Below are 19,076 nucleotides of genomic sequence, written 5' to 3'. Positions count from 1 at the left end.
CTTGACGAATGGTACAAAGAAATTGTGACATACCTGCTTAACAACAAGTGTCCTGCCCGCATGACACCCACGCAGAAAAGAGCACTAAGAATAAAGTGTCAACATTATATGCTTCAAGGATCTGTTCTATATCGCAGGAATCACGAAGGAATATATCTGAGGTGTGTTGGCAAAGAGGCGGCCAAACAAATAATAGAACATTTTCATTCCAAGTTTGGGACCGGACATGGAGCCAACCTCGCTACAGCTCACCAGATCTTGAGAGCAGGATACTATTGGCCTACACTTTTCAAAGACAAATTTAATCATATCAGGACTTGCCACACTTGCCAAGTCGCAGCTTTCAAAGAAAGAAATCCGGCCATGCCATTGAACCCAGTCATCGAAGCGAGACCATTTGCCAAATGGGGGATGGATTTCATTGGTGTCATCAACCCCGCATCCGCGGCACAACACAGATATATCATCACTGCAACTGATTATTGTACCAGATGGTCAGAGGCACAAGCACTCAAAGTATGCACTACTGAAGCCGTAATTAAATTCCTGGAAGAGAACATTATCACAAGGTTTGGATGTCCTTATGCATTGGTGTGCGACAATGGCTCAGCCTTCACATCATTAAGATTTTCGAATTGGGCTTTCGAGTATGGAATAACCCTCAAATTTTCATCAAACTATTATCCTCAGGGTAATGGGTTAGCTGAGTCAACTAATAAGAACCTGCTCAGTGTTATCAAGAAGCTACTAGAAAGAAGTTTGAGAGAATGGCATACCCAATTGAGATTTGCTCTCTGGGCAGACAGAATAAGGACCAAGAACGCATTAGGGATTTCACCTTATTTTTTGGTTTATGGCCAAGACCTAGTTTTCCCCATGCAACTCAGGATCCCGACCTTGAGATTTATTCAGGAGTACATGGAAGACACTGATGTTGTTCAAGCTCGATTAACACAGTTAATGAATCTTGAAGAAAAGAGAGATCAAGCCTTGGAAAATTTTGCAAAACATCAGGGAGTTGTGAAGAGATGGTTCGATCGACAAGCTAAAGTCAAGGCGTTTCGGATCTCAGATCTTGTTTTATATTGGGATAAAGCACGCGAGAAGAAAGGAGAGCATGACAAATTTGATAAGCTCTGGAAGGGCCCTTATCAAATTTCAGAGATTTTGGGAGAAAATGCATTCAGATTGAAGACTTTAACCGGAGAAGATGTCCCATTGCCTGTCAATGGGAGGTATCTCAAGCATTATTTCCAATCTTAGGATGCGAAAGGCCTTCCCTTGTACATAGCTAGTTTAGTTTGCTTTTGTTTGTTTTGTTTTCGTTTGCTTTTCGCTTTGCTTTCCGGGTCTTAGTTTAGGTGTTTTGTCTTAGTTTAGGTGTCTTGTCCTGAGGGATATCCATCTAAATTGGGTGATTTTGTTATGTAACACTCTGACTTCTCGCTAGGTTGTGGGTTGCATTTGGACAATTATGAGGTCTTTTGGAATTACAAAGGGGTTTCTTTTGATAAAACTTTGAGTCAAGCCGTATTTGCAATGAAGCAAGATTAGCTTATTGAACTTAGTTATTTTGTCCTCCAGTTATTATATCTTTTCACACTTATAATCTCCGAGTCATTGTGTTTTCCAGGTAAAGCTGTGATCGGTGAAAAATCTAAAATCTGACTTCAGCGCCACCGCAATCCTCAAACCCTAGTGAGCTTCACTGTTCACAAGCCAAAGAATTGACGGAACTGAAAAGCAATATCAAAAGAAAAAGATGAGAAAATGAAAATAAGAAAAAATCAAGAGAAAAGAAAAATGAGCTGACAAAGAAATATCAAATTGGCTAAAGGGAATATGCAAGTAACTCCATCGGGGCTATAGACACCTGGCTGGCAATGGAGCAATGTTCGTGAGCTTGCGGCGATAACCTCGTCGGGACTATGGACGTCTGACTGGCAGCGAGGCTCTATCCAGGATGCTTTTGAAGTCCAGATAAACTACGTAGCTTGTCACAGGGGAACCTGGAGGATCATGATTGTCTTGTTGAGGGGAATTAACTCATTTTGCACACACATGGGTAACTATGGACTTGATACTTCGTCTCAATATGAAGGTCTCTTCTTGTAAGTGTTGTTTGACTCCTTGTTTTATTAAGGGAGGTTCTCTGAGTTTTCTTCAAGAAAGATTGATTCCCAAATGTTTACCAACATTTCTCAGTGGTGTCGCCAGATGTTGTGACCATTTCACACATCGCCCCATTAAAATGGGGACCCCCTCTTTTTTGCTTTTGTTTTGCCTGTTCTTCTCTCTGCTTTTAGGATTTTGAGTAAGTGAGTGAGTCCTCTGGACTAGGGTTAAGCCTTAGGAGTTGCCTTTTGATATTTTCAAGCCGAGTCCAGTCTAATTTTCAAAGATTATTAAGCATCCTCCCGTGCATTGCAATTTTGAAATATCCTGAGTCTGTCAGGAAGTTGAGTATGTCTCAGGATGGGTCCAGTCAGGATTTAGAAGGCAAATTCAAGTTAGGTCTAGGGGTTAGCATTTTAATGATGGAATTATACATTTTGTCTGGGCAAACTCTAACCAAAATTTTGGAAGCAAGGTAACCGATTCCTGGACTTAAAGACGACCTAACCCTGCATGATGAAGTGATCTGAAGACCCAATTTTTTGATATTTTGGCTTATAAGGGCAAAATCGCTCCTCTCCCTCTCTCAGGGACCAGGGTGAAAGTGATATTTTATGCATCTTGGTTATTGACTTGTTTTAATTGTTTTGTGCAGGGTCGCCAAGGGATATGATCGAACATGAATTGAAGATTTTGAAGATTTTTAAGACTCAAAAATGACAAGTTTTTAAAGGTTAAGACCAAATCGCTCCTGTCCCTCACTGAAGGACCAGGGCGAAATGGTTTTCTTAGATCATTTTGAGCCTTGGTTGATCGAACTGAAGCATCAAGGACGCAATGAAGGATGAAATGAGCATGAAGGAGTATCCAGACTTCGTCGTTGACAACGAAAGATTGAACTTTGGGCCTAACAAGACAAGTTCGCTCCTCTCCCTCACCCAGGGACCAGAGCGATTTTCCTCAAACACACCTTCTTGGACATTTTTTGGATTTGGACTTTTGTTCATAACTTGCAAAATGATGGTATCTTCCCCAGCAAAGGAAATTTGAGATGAAAATTATAAAGATTTGACCTTGAGGACCAAAATCGCTCCTGTCCCTCACTGAAGGACCGGAGCTTGTTTTTCAAAGTTGCACTGTTCTTGCAGGATCAAGACAATTTTATGATTGGAAGAGATCAAGGAGGGCATGTCTTGTCCATTGAATATAATTTGAGTAACCAACTAGCAAGGAAATATGCTAAGATGACAAAAATCGCTCCTATCCCTCACTGAAGGACCAGAGCTTGAATTCCAAGTTTGCCTTATCCTTGCAAGATTTAAATGATTTCACGATTTGAGAAGGACAAGGAAAGTGTGTTTTATTCGTTGAATATAACTTGAATGGACCACAATGGAGAAAATCGATCCAAATTGGCTAAGGCGCTCCTGTCCCTCTCTCAGGGACCAAGGCGAATTTCAAAGGTAGCTCCTATCCCTCTCTCAGGGACCAAGGCGAATTTCAAAGGTAGCTCCTGTCCCTCTCCCAGGGACCAGAGCGATTTTCTCTAGAGACAAGTTTTTGGCAAAGGAAAGGCAAGTTTTTCGTTTGAGAGGAGTAAAGGAAGGCATAATCGCTCCATTGAAGATAATTTTGAAAGATTGCAAAACACAAATGGAGCCTATAATGGCCAAGGCGCTCCTGTCCCTCACCCAGGGACCAAGGCGAAAAATGCATTATTAGGTCTTCCCTTCCAAATTTGGTCGAATCCAGGCCAAGGCACAAGATGGCAATGATATTTGAAAAGCTTCAAGGGAAAACAAAGTTGCAAAGACCACAAGTGGAGCGAATAATGGCCAAGGCACTCCTGTCCCTCACCAAGGGACCAGAGCGAAATATTCAAGTATGCCTAATTTTAAAATGCCACTTTCGTTTCCAACATTCAAGATGAAGTAAGCAATGACGTTTTTCGCCTTGAAGGCAATTGGAAGTTGACACGATCAAGGGTTTGTACCAAGAACTAAATGGCGCTCTTGTCCTTCACTCAAGGACCAAGGCGATTTTCATAAAAACAATCATTCCCTTTCAAAACCACGTCAAGGCGAGATGATGCAAAGTCAAAAAATGTCTTTAGGAAGATAATGAACGAGGAATTAACCTCAAAATCGACAATTTTAAGCTCAAAAGCAAAAAATCGCTCCTGTCCTTCACTAAAGGACCAAGGCGAATATCCTTGGAAGAGCTCATTTGGTATTGGAGAAACAAGCAAAACATGCATAGAACGAGAGATGATGATCATTGCCTACCTCACATCATGAATTGGCGATTTGGAGAATGAAGTCCAAAGATAAAAGGTAGAGCGCTCCTGTCCCTCACCAAGGGACCAGGGCGAAAATGTTCCAAGGTACGCCCCTTCCAAAGATCACATGAATTGAACTTAAAGTTCCAAGCAAAAACGCCATTTCGAACATCAAGGATGAAGTTTCAAATGTAAAAAATGAAGGATGGAGGACAAAAATGCATGGGCGCTCCTGTCCCTCTCCCAGGGACTAGAGCGATGTTGTTGATGTCCCAAATATCTCCCATGCTTAGACGCCAAATTTTTTGAATCGCATTAAATGCTAAATCCGCTAAAACTTTGGGATATTTTTTAATTAAAATGGGCATTTAATGAGTTCGCATAAGGCATTTAATAATTAATTTAGCCTTTTAAAAAAAAAAAACCGAAATTTTAATTGCCAAGGCATTAAAATTAATTATTATTAAAATTAAATGAAAAGAGTGCGCTTGGGGTATTATTTTAATATTTTAATAAAGGTCGGCCTCCTCTTTATTTAATTTTTATTTATTTTTAGGCTTATTTTACAAGTCGGCCTATGGGAATTGCAATGCATGAGCGCCTATATAAGAAAGGTATTTTGAAACATTTTGATCCATCATTCAATCATTGTTTAAATGCGATTTGGAGAAGCAATAAAAGGAGCGAAATCTCATCCAAGCAGAAGTGCGAATTTTGATCCAAGGAGAGGTGCGAATTTCAATCCAAGAAGGAGTGCGAACATTGTTGGAGGTTAGAGGTGGAGCGAGTTTCCCTCAAGGCGTCGAAGACCCAAAGGGTGGTCAAGTTGATGAAGGAGGCGCCTTTGCTAGAAGACTTCGATCTTCATTTTGCCTAGCGAATTTCTTAATTTTTGCATCGTTTTTTAGAGCTAGTTCTCAAAGAGAGGTATGGCAAGATCTCCCTTGTTTAAATTTTGAAATTTTGAATTTCCAATTGCATAATCGTATTTAGGAAATGATAATTCAAAGATTTATCATGAAGTTTCCTAAATTTAAAGCTTAAATCCAATCTATATTTCTACGTTCCAAGGTATATTGCTCATTATGAAATGTTGTGTAGGTATCAAGATGGCGACCCCAAAGGCAGGAGCATCCACCGGTCGTCCAACCCTTATGAAGGAAGATCAAAGGAATGAAGAAATGGAGACCTGTTGTGACGTTTTCACGCATCGCCCCATTGCAAATGGGGACCCATGTTTTTTTGCTCATTTTGTTCGTTTTCGCTTTGCTTTTTCTAGGGTTTTGTTAGTTTGTTAGTTGTCTGGATTTAGGGTCAAGCCTTAGGGTTCTAATTACCGTCTTTTCGGACCAAAATCCAGTCGTTTTTGAGGGCTTTTGAGTTTCCTTTTCTAGAATGCAAATTTTGAATGAAATGAATTCGCCAGAATGGTCTAATTTTCAATTGGAATGTTGATGCAGAGCTTAAATTTGTCTAAGTGTTGAAGATGAAATGTGAATTTTTGTCCAATTGAATATTTTTGACCAAATTTTGACTTTTTTGAATTTTGATCCTGGGCATCTCTAATGATTTGTTTTCGCCTTGTGAAGTGATAAAATGTGTAAAATCATGATATTTTGGCCTGTAGGAGCAAAATCGCTCCTGTCCCTCAGTGAAGGACGGGAGCTCGTTTTCAAATATTTTACTATTCCTGCAGGGTCAAGATGAATTACGAATTGGAAGTGATGGAGAAAGGCGAGATCTTTCCATTGAATATAAATTGAAGATTTTCATGAGCACAGAAATGCCTCCAAGGGAAAAATCGCTCCTGTCCCTCAGTGAAGGACCGGAGCTACAAATCCAATTTTGCTTTGTCCTTGCAAGATTTTAACGTCTTGACGATGTGAGAAGGTCCAAAGAGGTACATTTTATCAAATGAATATAACTTGAAGTGCTGTCGGGGAGATCACATGGATAACCAAGTCCGGCTTGAGCGAGGTCCTGCTCCTGAAATTTGGCTAAGTCTGGAATGTCCTGACCCTGAAATTTGACTAAGTCTGGAAACTGAAAAAACCTCCAAAAACTAGATTTTGCAATATAACTCCTGGAGGTCTGAAACCACTCTCAAACATCCTGAAAGTATATATGGAATATAACTTAAAGTATTCTTATACTTAAATGTTATATTCCATTAAAATTGTCCTGATCGAGAGTGCGAAAAGTCAAATTTCGCTCGTGTCCTTCTCCAAGGGTCCAGAGCGAAATGCGCTCGTGTCCCTCTCCAAGGGACCAAGGCGAATCGCTCGTGTCCCTCACCAAGGGACCAGAGCGAAAATGATTAGTTGAGCCATTCCTGACCTTGTTTGGACGAATCGAGACATCAAAGGCATGGTGAAGGACGAAATGAGCATGATAAAGCATCCAGACTTGATCAAAACAATAAAATGCTTAAGTTCGCTCCTGTCCCTCAGGAAGGGACCAGAGCGATTTTTGTTATAGATGATTTTCTCGCCAAGTTACGACCGATTCCAAGGCATGGATGAATGGAAGGACACATTGCGAATCCGTTGAATATAATTTTCGAAGGTGATGAAGTGAAATGAGGCCCACAAGAGCAAAATCGCTCCTGTCCCTCTCCAAGGGACCAGGGCGAGGTACCTTGTAGCTCTCGTCCCTCTCCCAGGGACCAGAGCGATTTCCTTCATTAGACAGAATCCAGGCAAATGTCAAGACAAGTGTACGTTCAAAAGCAAGGAAGAACATGAGATGGACGCATTGAATACAAAATGAAGATTTTTTTGACGTCCACAAAGGTCCTAAATGTCTAGTTCGCTCCTGTCCCTCAGGAAGGGACCAGAGCGATTTTTGATATAATTGATTTTCTTGCAAAGTTACAAACAATGTCAAGGCATGAACGAATGGAGTGAAGAAAGACGAATCCGTTGAATATAGACTTGGAACCTGATAAAGTGAGATAAAGGCTACAAAAGGAGGATCGCTCCTGTCCCTCTCCAAGGGACCAGGGCGATACAATGGTGATGTTACTTCCTATGCAAGTTCAAGGTCGATCCAAGTCAAGACGAGGTGGCGAGCGACATTTCAAGGCGTCTTTAGCAAGCACAAACATTAAAAGGTCGTCACAATGATGAAATTCGCATCCTAGGACATAGATCGCTCCTGTCCCTCTCCAAGGGACCAGGGCGATGTTAGATGCATTGGTCATTTTGTGCAAGATTTACGTAAGAACAAGATTTCATAAGGTAATGCAAGGTCTAAGGCATCGTTTGAAGATAACATACAAGAGTTTTGAACGTCCAAACATTGCTAATCAAGGTAAAAAGCTCACATCACTCCTGTCCTTTGGACAAGGACCAGGGCGATCCTATCAAGAGCACTCATATTCCTTCAAGATCAAAGCAAGGTGAGGTTAAGCGAGGCAAGGGACGACGTTTGGAGGACATCACAATGAAGATCGAAGATAAAAGGATGCATATTGAACGTGGAAATTTGAAGATCGCTCCTGTCCTTTGGACAAGGACCAGGGCGATGAACATCCAAAGACACTCATGAACGCATGCAAGGCAATCAAATTCAAAGAGCTCATCATGATGATTAATTTTTGAACGTGGAGATGAAGGAGTTGAACGTTGAAGTTGCAAGAATTATGACAAAATCATGGATCGCTCCTGTCCCTCTCCAAGGGACCAGGGCGATGAGGTACGTCCACTTCATTTTCATATTTTTGGCACCAAATAAGCAATTCAAATTTTCCTTAAATGCTAAGTTCGATAAAAAAATTGAAAATCCTATTTAATTTGGCATTTAATGTGGCGTTGATCTTTTATTAATTATTTTGCCTTTATTAAAAATCGAAATTTGCAAATTAAAAACGTAAGGCATTAATAATTAATTAATTAATTAATAAAAATCGAATTTGAAGTGCTACAAAGGGAGGTCGGCCTTGCTAAATCATTTAAAAATCATTTTAAAAATTGTTTTATATCCTCAAGTCGGCCTAAGGGATAAATGCAATCCAAGCGCTATATATGGGGAGTGGAAGATTTCATTTTCACATCATCATTTTATCCTTCTACATGCGAATTAAGGAAGACAAGGGAGAAGTGCGATTTGGAGTTTACTAATAAAGGTGGTGCGATATCTTGGAGACTTCGTTGGAGCGAATTTGTCAAGGATTGAAGACCACGTCAAAGGTGCGAGACTAGGAGGATTTGTTAAGGCGAACTTGAAGATCCATTTGAGCGAATTGTCAAAGAGGCAAGACTTGAAGATCACGTTGAAATCCAAAGGTGGCGAAATTGATCTTTTGAGGAGATAACATTGAAGACTATTTATACCTCAATTTCGCCTAGGCGAATTTTATTCATTTTGCATTTTAGAGTTAAGCTCTCAAGTAAGGTATGGCAAGATCTCTTGTTTTAATTTCGAATTTTGATTGTCATTGCCTTAATTTCGAAATTTTGTTTTGCCTTAGCTCAATCGTTTTTAGGAAATGATTAATAAAGGACTTATCATTAAGTTTCCTAAAATTTGCTCTCTAATTTATGTTATGTATTGCAAAATCATGTTTCTAATTTTGAAATGTTGTGTAGGCGTCAAATGGAGGTCTCTTCAAGGAAAATCAAGCCGGATCAAGGACGGTCTTCGCCAGGACGGTCAAGCCAAGACATGGGCGACCTCTTTCAATCCAGCGTTCCAAGGCGAGGTACATCGTCATCCTGCACATCAAGGACAAAAGGAGTTAGAACAAGAGTTAATTAAAGATAGCCTCTCAACGACATCAAATTGAATATCTAGCAAGCTTCAAGTGTCAGATGAGGTGGCGTCTTAGTCATCATTTCTCCAATCAGTGAAGTCCATCTCAGCATGTCCAGATTCAATGTACTTAACTCATGGAAGGTGGCACAAACTCCGATGTACCTACCCCGGCTATCCATTGGTCGATTTTTCTAAAAGGGACATGTGTCCAAGCAATACAATTTTATCATTGGTCAAGCATTAAATGTTATGTAATGGTTGTAACAAACCCTAATTAGGGTTTTCATTGTAAAATCTTGGCCATTGATCTTGAATTGATCTAAGCCATCAAATTGTATTGTGGGCACTATATAAGCTCAGGCATTTCATTTTGTAAAAAAAAGATTTTTAGATGATTAGAGAGAGTTGTAAATAGTTGGAAGAGTTAGAATATAGTTGATAAAATAGCAATTAGAGTAGAATAGGAGGACAAGGCAAGAAATTGTTGCCATTGATTGTAAACAAACTCCATTTTCATTGAAGTAATGGTGAAATATGTCGTTTTCTTGCAATTTGCATGGTTTCTTGTTGAAGTCTTCAATCTTAGATGGTAGATAATTAGATGAATGGAGGAAATGTGATTGATTGATGGTGGAATTCGTACATCCATACTACTAGCAGTTTGTTGATTGCAGACTTGCCTTGCGTAGTCAACTGGATCATTCAGCCTAAGCTCAATTTCAAATTGTCGCCTCTTCATTGATATGCATCAACTTGGATGGTATCTATGCCTGCGGTGATGATTTGAACATCATAAAGCTTCCCTAGAAGATTGCACTAGTCTTGTGTAGATGTTCCATTGATGTCAAAACAAGATCTAGTTAGAGTTTCATCAAAAATCAAGTCATTGCTCCTACATTCTTAGTATTAGGATTAGATCCTCTCTTCGCCCTTATCCTTTTTTCATTCTTTTTTCCAAATCTAAGTTAGTAAGAGCCTGTGTCCAGCAAAGCAGATCGGAAGTTCAATGTAAGTCCCCTTGTGATTCCAGCAAATCACATCATACCACTGGAGCTTGTCCACATGTAGAGACCCTACCAAAAGGAACCTTGGAGTCATCCTAACTGATCCTTCATGCGAATCTTCAGCAGTTAGAGGCTTTATTCAAGAGAGGATAAGATACCCTTAGGTATTTTATTCTGTGTATGATGGTGTACAAAACACACGTCAACAAGACCAAGATCGTGTCAAAATGGAGCAACATTGGAGATACCAACTTGGGAAACTTCAGTGTGAAGAAGTTTCGAGAGGTCCCTTACATTGGAAAGCCATCACCTGTCGCAAGGAGACTAATTGAAAGTGGCATTATCAAGGCGGCCGGCTTCCCTCCAGCAATCCAGTGCCATGAGCTGATGATCGAGTGTGCCCGCCATTATGACCCACAGTCAAGATCGATCGTGTCCAAGGAAGGAAACACTTTGGCTTATCTTTCAGATGAGGCTATCAGTGAAGCTCTCCATCTACCAGAACATAAAGATATGATTTACAAAAGCTTGGAAGGAGCAAGATCCATGTACGAAGATGATCCAGACACTTGCTTGAGCATCATCAAAAAGAATTGGTTACTCAAAAGTCGTCCTCGCCTGAGCAAGATTCCGAACACACCACATAGGATCGACTTCCAGGAGGAGTACAGAGATTTGATAACCTTACTCAATCGAGTTACAAGGGCTCCTCAAGCCTTCTATTTTGAGAAGTGGATGTTCTTCTTCATCCAAGTGATAGTTCAAGGAAAAGGAACAATTCATTGGGCTAGAATTATTAGCCATTGCTTGGACGTACAGTTGAGAAGACTGAAGGCTACTAAATCCTTCTACATGAGCTCGTACATCATGTATGCCTTGATCAGGAGTTTTGAATATGCAGGACTACCTCACAGAGGAGCGATTGGAAGAGGACCTGGAGAAGTCAGAGTTTGTGACTCTTATGTTCATTTGCATCACCCACCAGGAAGTAACTACAAGTTAGTCAATGATACCTTCACAATGAACATCACCAGGACACTGCAAGGCGGGATTCATAATCGGCTATCTCAGAAGGCACAAGAACTTGTAAAGAGGTATGGTGCTTGGTTTATCCAATTCCAGAAGTTTACATATATTAGAGTTCATGGGTGTCCTTCACCTCCATATATGTTGCCAAGATATCCGACAGACAGGATAGTACTACTTGAGGTGACTAGGCAGTTGGCAGCTTATGCGAAGGCATTCAGACACAGGCATGGAAATGGGATTCCTGTACCTATCATACTAGGAAATTTAGTTGAGGTATGTCCTAATGCTCCAGCTTTAGATGATGCAGAAAGAGAGTTGGCCTTATATTCATTTTCATTCTTTTCATTAAGGGAGAATTTTGATCCTTATGGGTATATAGAAGAGACAGTTGGTAGAAAATACAAGCATGAATGTCAGGTAGAAGACTTTTGGATGAATCTCTCAGATGATTTAGAAGTGAAAAGAAAGATGCATTCCAGATTGCCTTTAGATTTTATCAGGAAATGCAAAGTTTACAGGGTGGCCGATCAAGCTCAGGACAGTGGCAGGCACCTCCAATCCTCTTATGATAGAGAGGACAAGGCAGTAAAGATAGATTGGAATGAACCTGAGGTTGTGGACTTAAAAGCTTTGATGGCCCCAGTTTTGTCCTGTACTCGCAAATGGGTTGATGTACAACATCAAAAGTTGAGAGAGCAAAACATACCTATAAATTTTACTTTGGAGGAAAAGACGGCAGAAGGAGGAGCAAGCGCAAGTGAAGGCCATCCTCATCCTAGATGCACAAGCGAAGGCAATCCTCACCCCAAAAGCGTAAGTGAAGGCAATCCTCATCCTAGAGGTGCGAAGAGGAAGGAAAGACCTGAGAAAAGAGAATCTTCCAAGAAGAAGCAAGAAGCCAATCGAGATCGCTCATCCGGCACATCTTCTCGACAGGAGAAGAGGACACTTGAAGTGGAGGAATCTATGGAATCAATGGTTCAGAATGATAAACATGAAGGAGGACAGGCATCTCAACGTTCATCAAGTCAATCTCCCCAGGTCAATGAGCTACATGAAGACCAGAATGACGACGAAGCGACATCTCCTCTCCGGAAAGAAGAGCCACTACCTAAAGAAATACAAGTTAGAGAGACAAGGTCCGCCATTCCAGATTGGTTGAAGGAGAGACTAACAAGGGTGATTGTGATCGAAGACGAAGATAATGTGATTGATTTAGATAGCCTTGTTGGAAATTCTCAAGGAGTAACAGACTAGAAGAAGGCCACCAAAATGTCCAAGATGATCAGAGATGAGACAAGGTCCAGGAAGTTGCAGATAGCTACACCGGCAGTGGACAAGTACGAGGGTGAAATCCTTGCAGAAGAATATGATGTAGAAACCGTTGAGCTTGGTCCACTCACCACCGAGCAGGCATTGGATGAGGCAATTGATTCATTTGAGGCGCTTAAGGATAAACTTAAGGAAGAAATGGAAAAGAATAGAAAACTTGAGAGAGAGAGAGGTGCTTGGAGAGGCTACTTTAGCCACCTCAGTCAGCCTTTGGGACGTAAGGATCCAGCAGTATCTCCTGTGCAAGCACTTCCCCTTGAATCAGTTGGTGAAGCAGAGAAAGTTAAGAGCTTGGTCCAGCTTATGAGCTCTTGGATTGACAAATCCCATACAGTTGTCGTTGAGTTTGCAACAAGAATGATGCAGACCATTCATCGGGCTATCCAGGTCCTTGAGATCATCCACAACCTAATGATAACAATAGCCGCCTTTGCTCATACTAAAGATGTTATCATTCCTGTTCTTCAAGTCATCAGGCAAACACCAAGGAAGACCTTAGCACAAGAAAAGATAATGGATGGAGGAGCTCATAATTTACTCCAGTGGTCTACTTTACTCCAGATGAAGGAAGCTCTTTTTGAGGACACCAGCGCCAAATGCAATCAAGTGGAGGAGGTCATCCATCCAATCCAGGACAAGGTGTTTGGGGTTTTATGTACTATTCTTGGTAGAAGGATCGAGGTTGAGACAGATGTGGATCTTCAAGAGTTGGAAGAGAGGGTCAAGGTCATCTTTTGCAAAGATGAGAATGTTATTACAGATGAACAAAGAGATCAAATGTTTGCTACTATGCTCCTGATTGAGAAAATCAAGGAACTCGAACCTGAATGGGACGCAGCTCTTCTCAAGGCCTTTGATCAGATTATTCACTTGGAGGAACGAATGAGGAATCTTCTCGAGATTCCTATTGCTGAGATTGAGGGAATCGTGTCTAGATTCATTGCATATGCTAAAAAGGAGCATTGGAAAGGAAATAAGGTTCTAGAAGAGAGGTTGTTGTAGATGACGTGCCACCTTGATTATCATTGGTCTATGTTTCCTAGATTTTTGTGCCAAATTAAATATTTGGCTATGCATTTAATATTGTTCAATAAAAGGGGAACTTTTGTAATAAAACCCTAATTAGGGTTTAGGTGTCAGAATCTCAGCCGTTGATCTTCTTTTGATCTGGGTCGTTCATTGTAAATGAGGATGCTATATATACCCTAATTCATTTTCATTTTGTAATTAGAAAATAGTGAGCAATAAGAAATAGTTAGAAGTTTAGAGCTTTTGGAGAGAAGAAAGTTATTTTGTAGCAAGATTGAGTTTTGAAGAAAGAATTTCAAGCAATTGTTGTCTATTTTGGCTTTGAGATCAATAAAATATTGAAGTGATGGTGTTTTATTGCAATTCTTGTGGCTATCCTCATGGTTGTTTGTTTTCTTGAATCATTCTCAGTCGAAGTAGTATTTAAGTTTGAAGGACTAAGTGTTGGGCTTGATTTTGGTGAGATTCACGTTCCAAACCACTAGCTTCTTACTGATTGTAGGAACGCCTTGTGTGGTCAACTGGAGAGACTTGAATTGCTTAACCTTCAATCGTCATTGAGCTTTGGGTATGTGCCTTTGTGGTAGTGTCTATGATCCTTGATGAATTGAAAATCATTTGTTACCTTAGAAGATCGCATCAATTTCAGTTGGGTTGTTATTTCATGGCAATATTGAAATTGGTAGAATCTTGCCAAGTCTAGCCAACATTGGGTCATTTTTAGAATTAGATTAGAATTTATCCCTTGCAAACCCTACTTTTGATCTTTTTTGAGAACTTGTTAGTTTAGAGAAATCTTGTTCCTACAGCTCGGAGGACGTAAGGCCCCTTGATGAAACAGCATTCACAACGACCACTGGTGCTTATCCACACGTAGAGACCCTACATAAAAGAACATTGGAGTCACCCTGATTGATCCTTTTTTGCGACATCTTCAGCAATCAGAGGCTTTATTCAAGAGAGGATAAGGTACCCTTGGGTATTTTATTCTGTGTATGATTGTGTACAAAATACACGTCAACAGGACCCTTCCTTAACCAACATCATGGTAGCAGCGTTAAGGTAGCCAACGCATAAAAGATTATTCCAGATCAAAGGCTGGAATGCATGCTTAGAGGCAATAGAGGAGTGGAAAATATTGGAATTGGGCCCCAAATAATGTAAGGTAACACACGGATATAGTCTACCCAATTCTAAATATTACCTTCAAACTCTCAAAAGCAAAGTAGATGAATACGCTCACACCCCCACCCCAGGCATACATACCACTGTATCTGGTATGAATACAGCTATGGCATGGCATGGATATGTGTTGGATACAACATTACTGGAGGACACATCCCCTTGTTTTTTTCTAGGCATTCGCATCTCAGGGATGCCTAGGAGACTTCCCTATAAATTTTGCATATTGACTGTGAATTTTGACAATGAATTCTATAAGCAATTTCACTTTGACTCTCAATTTGTCACAAATTTGGCATAAGAATTCTGCTAGTTCTTATATGTTAAGGTTCTATAATGTATATGTGCATGCTTTATCCATGTTTTAATATGAATATTTTAAATTTTCCTATATATTTTAATTTTCCCTATTTTTATGTAGCTGTCCCATTTGCCATCACCAAAATTGGCAAAAAAAAACACCTTCCTGGAAACACGTCCCCCCATCCCCATCCCGTAAACCCAAGGTAACATAGATTGGATACCATACCCACATGTGCCCAAGAAACCATCATTTCTAGCCACACCGAATACTATATGATTTGATTTTTAAAAAAGCCAATGTGAATCTTCTAAAAATTTAACTAAAAATAAAAAACTTTAATCATGCCAAAAAAAAATGTATAAACAAAACCTCTACTAAATTACAAAAGAAACAAAATGTTATTCTATTTCAGCTACCCATTTTTTGAAATGTTCTGAGCCAAACTATGCTATTTCATTGGTGTTCTAATTTTACAAATTTAAAAAATTAATTGTTTATAATTTTATATTTATATTTATAGTTAATATTCATATTATGTTGTTTAAACATTAGTGATAAAAAATTATTCTTTAAATATAGATAAAATTATTAATATATATATTTAACAGTTAACTATTTATTCTTTACTAAATTATTAATATTTAAATTATAATATTATTTTAATTTATATTTACTTAATTTATTATAATTTTCAATTTTTAATTAAGAGTTAAGAAAATTACATGTGAGAGTAATTTTAATTTTTTTAGATTATTATTATTTATTAAATTCTTTAAAATTAAAAAATTACATATATTTTGGTATTTTTGTTTTTTAATTTATATTTAGATTTTATTTTATTTTATTTTATTTCAATTTAGATTTAAATGAAATTGTTCTTATTAATTTAACTATAGGTCTCCATTCGCATGTTATTTTGTATATTTTAAATTGTTAAATCAACTTAGAATTATTAAGGTAGCAATTATGTGTTTATATTGCTTTTAGAATAATTTAATATCTCCTCTAATAACTTAAAAATTTGTGTCAAATATGTGTATGTGTTTTTTTTTTATGTTGTATCCAGCCATATCCATATTAGGTATCTTCAAAAATTGTTATATTCATATCCGTATCTGTATTTGTATCCATATCCACACAACATTTCTCATAAGAGATGACCACCAATGCCTACCGCAGGATCAAGTTGCATGCACTTCCACATAAGTATTGAAATCAAGATGTTTGGGAAGGTGAGATATCTAATTGAGAAATATTTGCTCCTCTAGACTGATGGTAACTTGTGGCCTTACAAATTATGCTAGGAAATGTGTCCATGGTTATAGAAAATTTGTTTTAAGTGTACCCCACACAAGTTGTGTCACAAATATGATCATCTTGCAAGGGTTGATTCAAAGGTCTACTCGATAAAGAAGTTAAATTTGATACCAAACAAAAAAGGAAATTTAAGGTTTAGTAGATTAAACAAAACTTGACCAACAATGAATAGAGACTAATCAACAAGGAAATCAAGGCAATGTACCTTTGCAGCTCTACTAGAGAGGGAGGAACATCTCTTTCCAACCCATCACAAACCAAATATGAACTTTCCTAAGGGAACTTGGACAGATAAACCATTCAATATAATGAAGTGTGATGAAAATTATATTTTAGGATGAATCCCATTAAGAAAATTTCAAGAGTAGGAAAGCCTCCAAAGAACATATCACTTCATGACAACTTGCATGACAAAATACACAACAAAATCAAAGTATATATCAATTTAAGATTGCAAGTCCAACTCAAAGATGTGCTAGAGAAAACCCAAAAATTAAATAGGAAATTCATGCAAATAACAAAAGAAATGGGATAAAACAAGGGAAAATTTTCTACAAAGGAATTCATGACAAGAGATCAGAAGAGGAGGAAATATAAATCAAAATGAGCCGAGTGTAAAGCACAAAATAACTGCAAAAATGTGACACAAAATAAAGGAGGACAGGTTGGAAATTCACTATTTAATGAGAAAAAGCAGGAAATATGTCACTTCTATTTAGAACAATAAAACAATGTTTGCATGCACTATAAAGATTGAAAGCAAAGGAAAAGCTCACATGCACAAGAAATGCATGAAAAAACTTTTGCACTTTATGAAAAGCCACGGAGCTGATAACAGTTCTATTGTTGTTGTTATTGTTATTGATCACTGAATAACTCCATCATTTTTATTTTAGACCTATGAACATTCAGGTTCTACACGCTTTGTATCAATTAAGCATGATATTTGTCATCTGTTGTTGCCCTTGAATAAGAGCATTAAACCATGCATCTTCTTTTTCTTCATCTATCATGACTCTCTTATTTCTTCGCTCTATCATAATCTCTAATATTTATAGAACCTGGTGCTCATACTGATGTTTTGGTGATTGAGCCTTTCTTCTCTCTAATAGTATCTATATTCTCTGTCATAGTCATGCACGAGATATTCTCTACATTAAACTATTAGTTTATCTACAAGCTAGCAAGATCACCAACTTTGATACCACTCTGAACTAAAAAAATTCTGATTTTTTACTTTTACAATGAACAAGCACGAAAACTAAACACCTTTTGAATCCTTTATTGCTAAATTTTTTTATGCTCATTCCATATCATTTCATGTCTCATCTTCACCATATTATAAACAATGTTCAAAAAATGTTAAAGTTGTCGCTCCCTCATTAGTTCCACCTGGAGAAACTAAGCTACGCACCACCCTTCTTGAAAGAGAGTACTCCAAGGTGAGCATTTTGATGGAAGATATGAGACGAACATGGATAACGGATGGGTGGACCGATACCAAACAATGGCCACCCATCAATAATATTGCCACTAGCTCAGCAGGCTCTTATTTTCGTAAAGCTTAGATTATACAGAGAAAAGGAGGGATGCAGCCTTCCAATTTCAGATTTTGAGAGATGCCATAGAGGAGGTTGGAGCCTATAATGTTGTACAGGTAGTGACCTATTCAACCCATGTGTGTAAGTTAGCTAAACTGATGGTGGAGGATGCTTATAACCACATTTTTTGGATCCCATGTTGTGTGCATGCATTAAACAATACCTTGAAGGGCATTGGGAAGATAGATTGGGTGAACGCAATGGTGTCATAGGCTAGAGATGTGCAAATGTTCATTTCCAATCATCACACTTGCTTTGTTTAGGACATTTTCGAGGAAGGAATTCCTCAAGCCCATGGAGACTAGATATACCATCTACTTCATTTTATTAGAGAGGATGCTTGACATCCACAAGGCTCCACTATCAATGGTGGTCAATGCAAAGTGGGGTAGATGGCATGAGGCAAGCACACTAGAGGGAATATGTGTGCAACAAAAAATCCTTGATAATGACCGGTAATCCCTATGAGCTTGGCACTGCTGATTTATTATTTAATTTTTTAAATGTTAATTTAATAATTTATTATATGTTTCTAACTTGTGAAACATATCCACTCAATTTGATGATTTTAATATTTGTAACTTGGTTGCACTTGCAGATATGTTTGATCCTTCATTAAGCCTATTATGCAAGTGATTAGATATGTCGATATTGACTCTCCTAGCCTTGGAGAGATTTATGAGACCTTTTATAGCATGCTTGAACAGATCAAGCAAGCAATTCATGGCTTTTGTACTCACAACCAGAATTACTATTCTAGGAAAACCAGTGTTAATACTGCTATAGATCACCCTATTCAGTCACATAGATTTTACCTATATGGTAGTAAATTATTTCCCTTTTCAGGAAAATGAGGAGTACAATTCCCTGAATCAAGAAAAGTTCGGGAATCGTCCAACAAATAAAAAAATTGGTTTTTTTACAGTTAAGCATCCAAATACAAAGTAGGACTTTTTTTACAGGGAGATATTTACGTATTGAGTTGCAATCCCTAAAATGAAGAAATTTATGACAGCTAAATATTAACTAGTAAATATTTTCAAAATCAAACTAAAAATGTTCACCTACGAGACACACCCTTAACCAAATATTATTGTATTGACAACAGAAGGGCACATACATCCATTCAC

At 38.4% G+C, this 19,076-nt stretch overlaps 1 protein-coding gene across 4 annotated transcripts in view; it reads right to left on the bottom strand.

Annotated features, from left to right (window-relative positions):
* Positions 1 to 19,076, bottom strand: part of LOC131048806 (uncharacterized) — a 327,816-nt gene that overhangs the window by 135,030 nt on the left and 173,710 nt on the right. The window lies entirely within an intron of this gene.

The sequence above is a fragment of the Cryptomeria japonica genome, chromosome 8 (genome assembly GCF_030272615.1).
Source record: "Cryptomeria japonica chromosome 8, Sugi_1.0, whole genome shotgun sequence".
NCBI lineage: Eukaryota > Viridiplantae > Streptophyta > Pinopsida > Cupressales > Cupressaceae > Cryptomeria > Cryptomeria japonica.
Note: the sequence above shows the minus strand (reverse complement) of the source record. Positions and strands in the feature narration are given on the sequence as shown.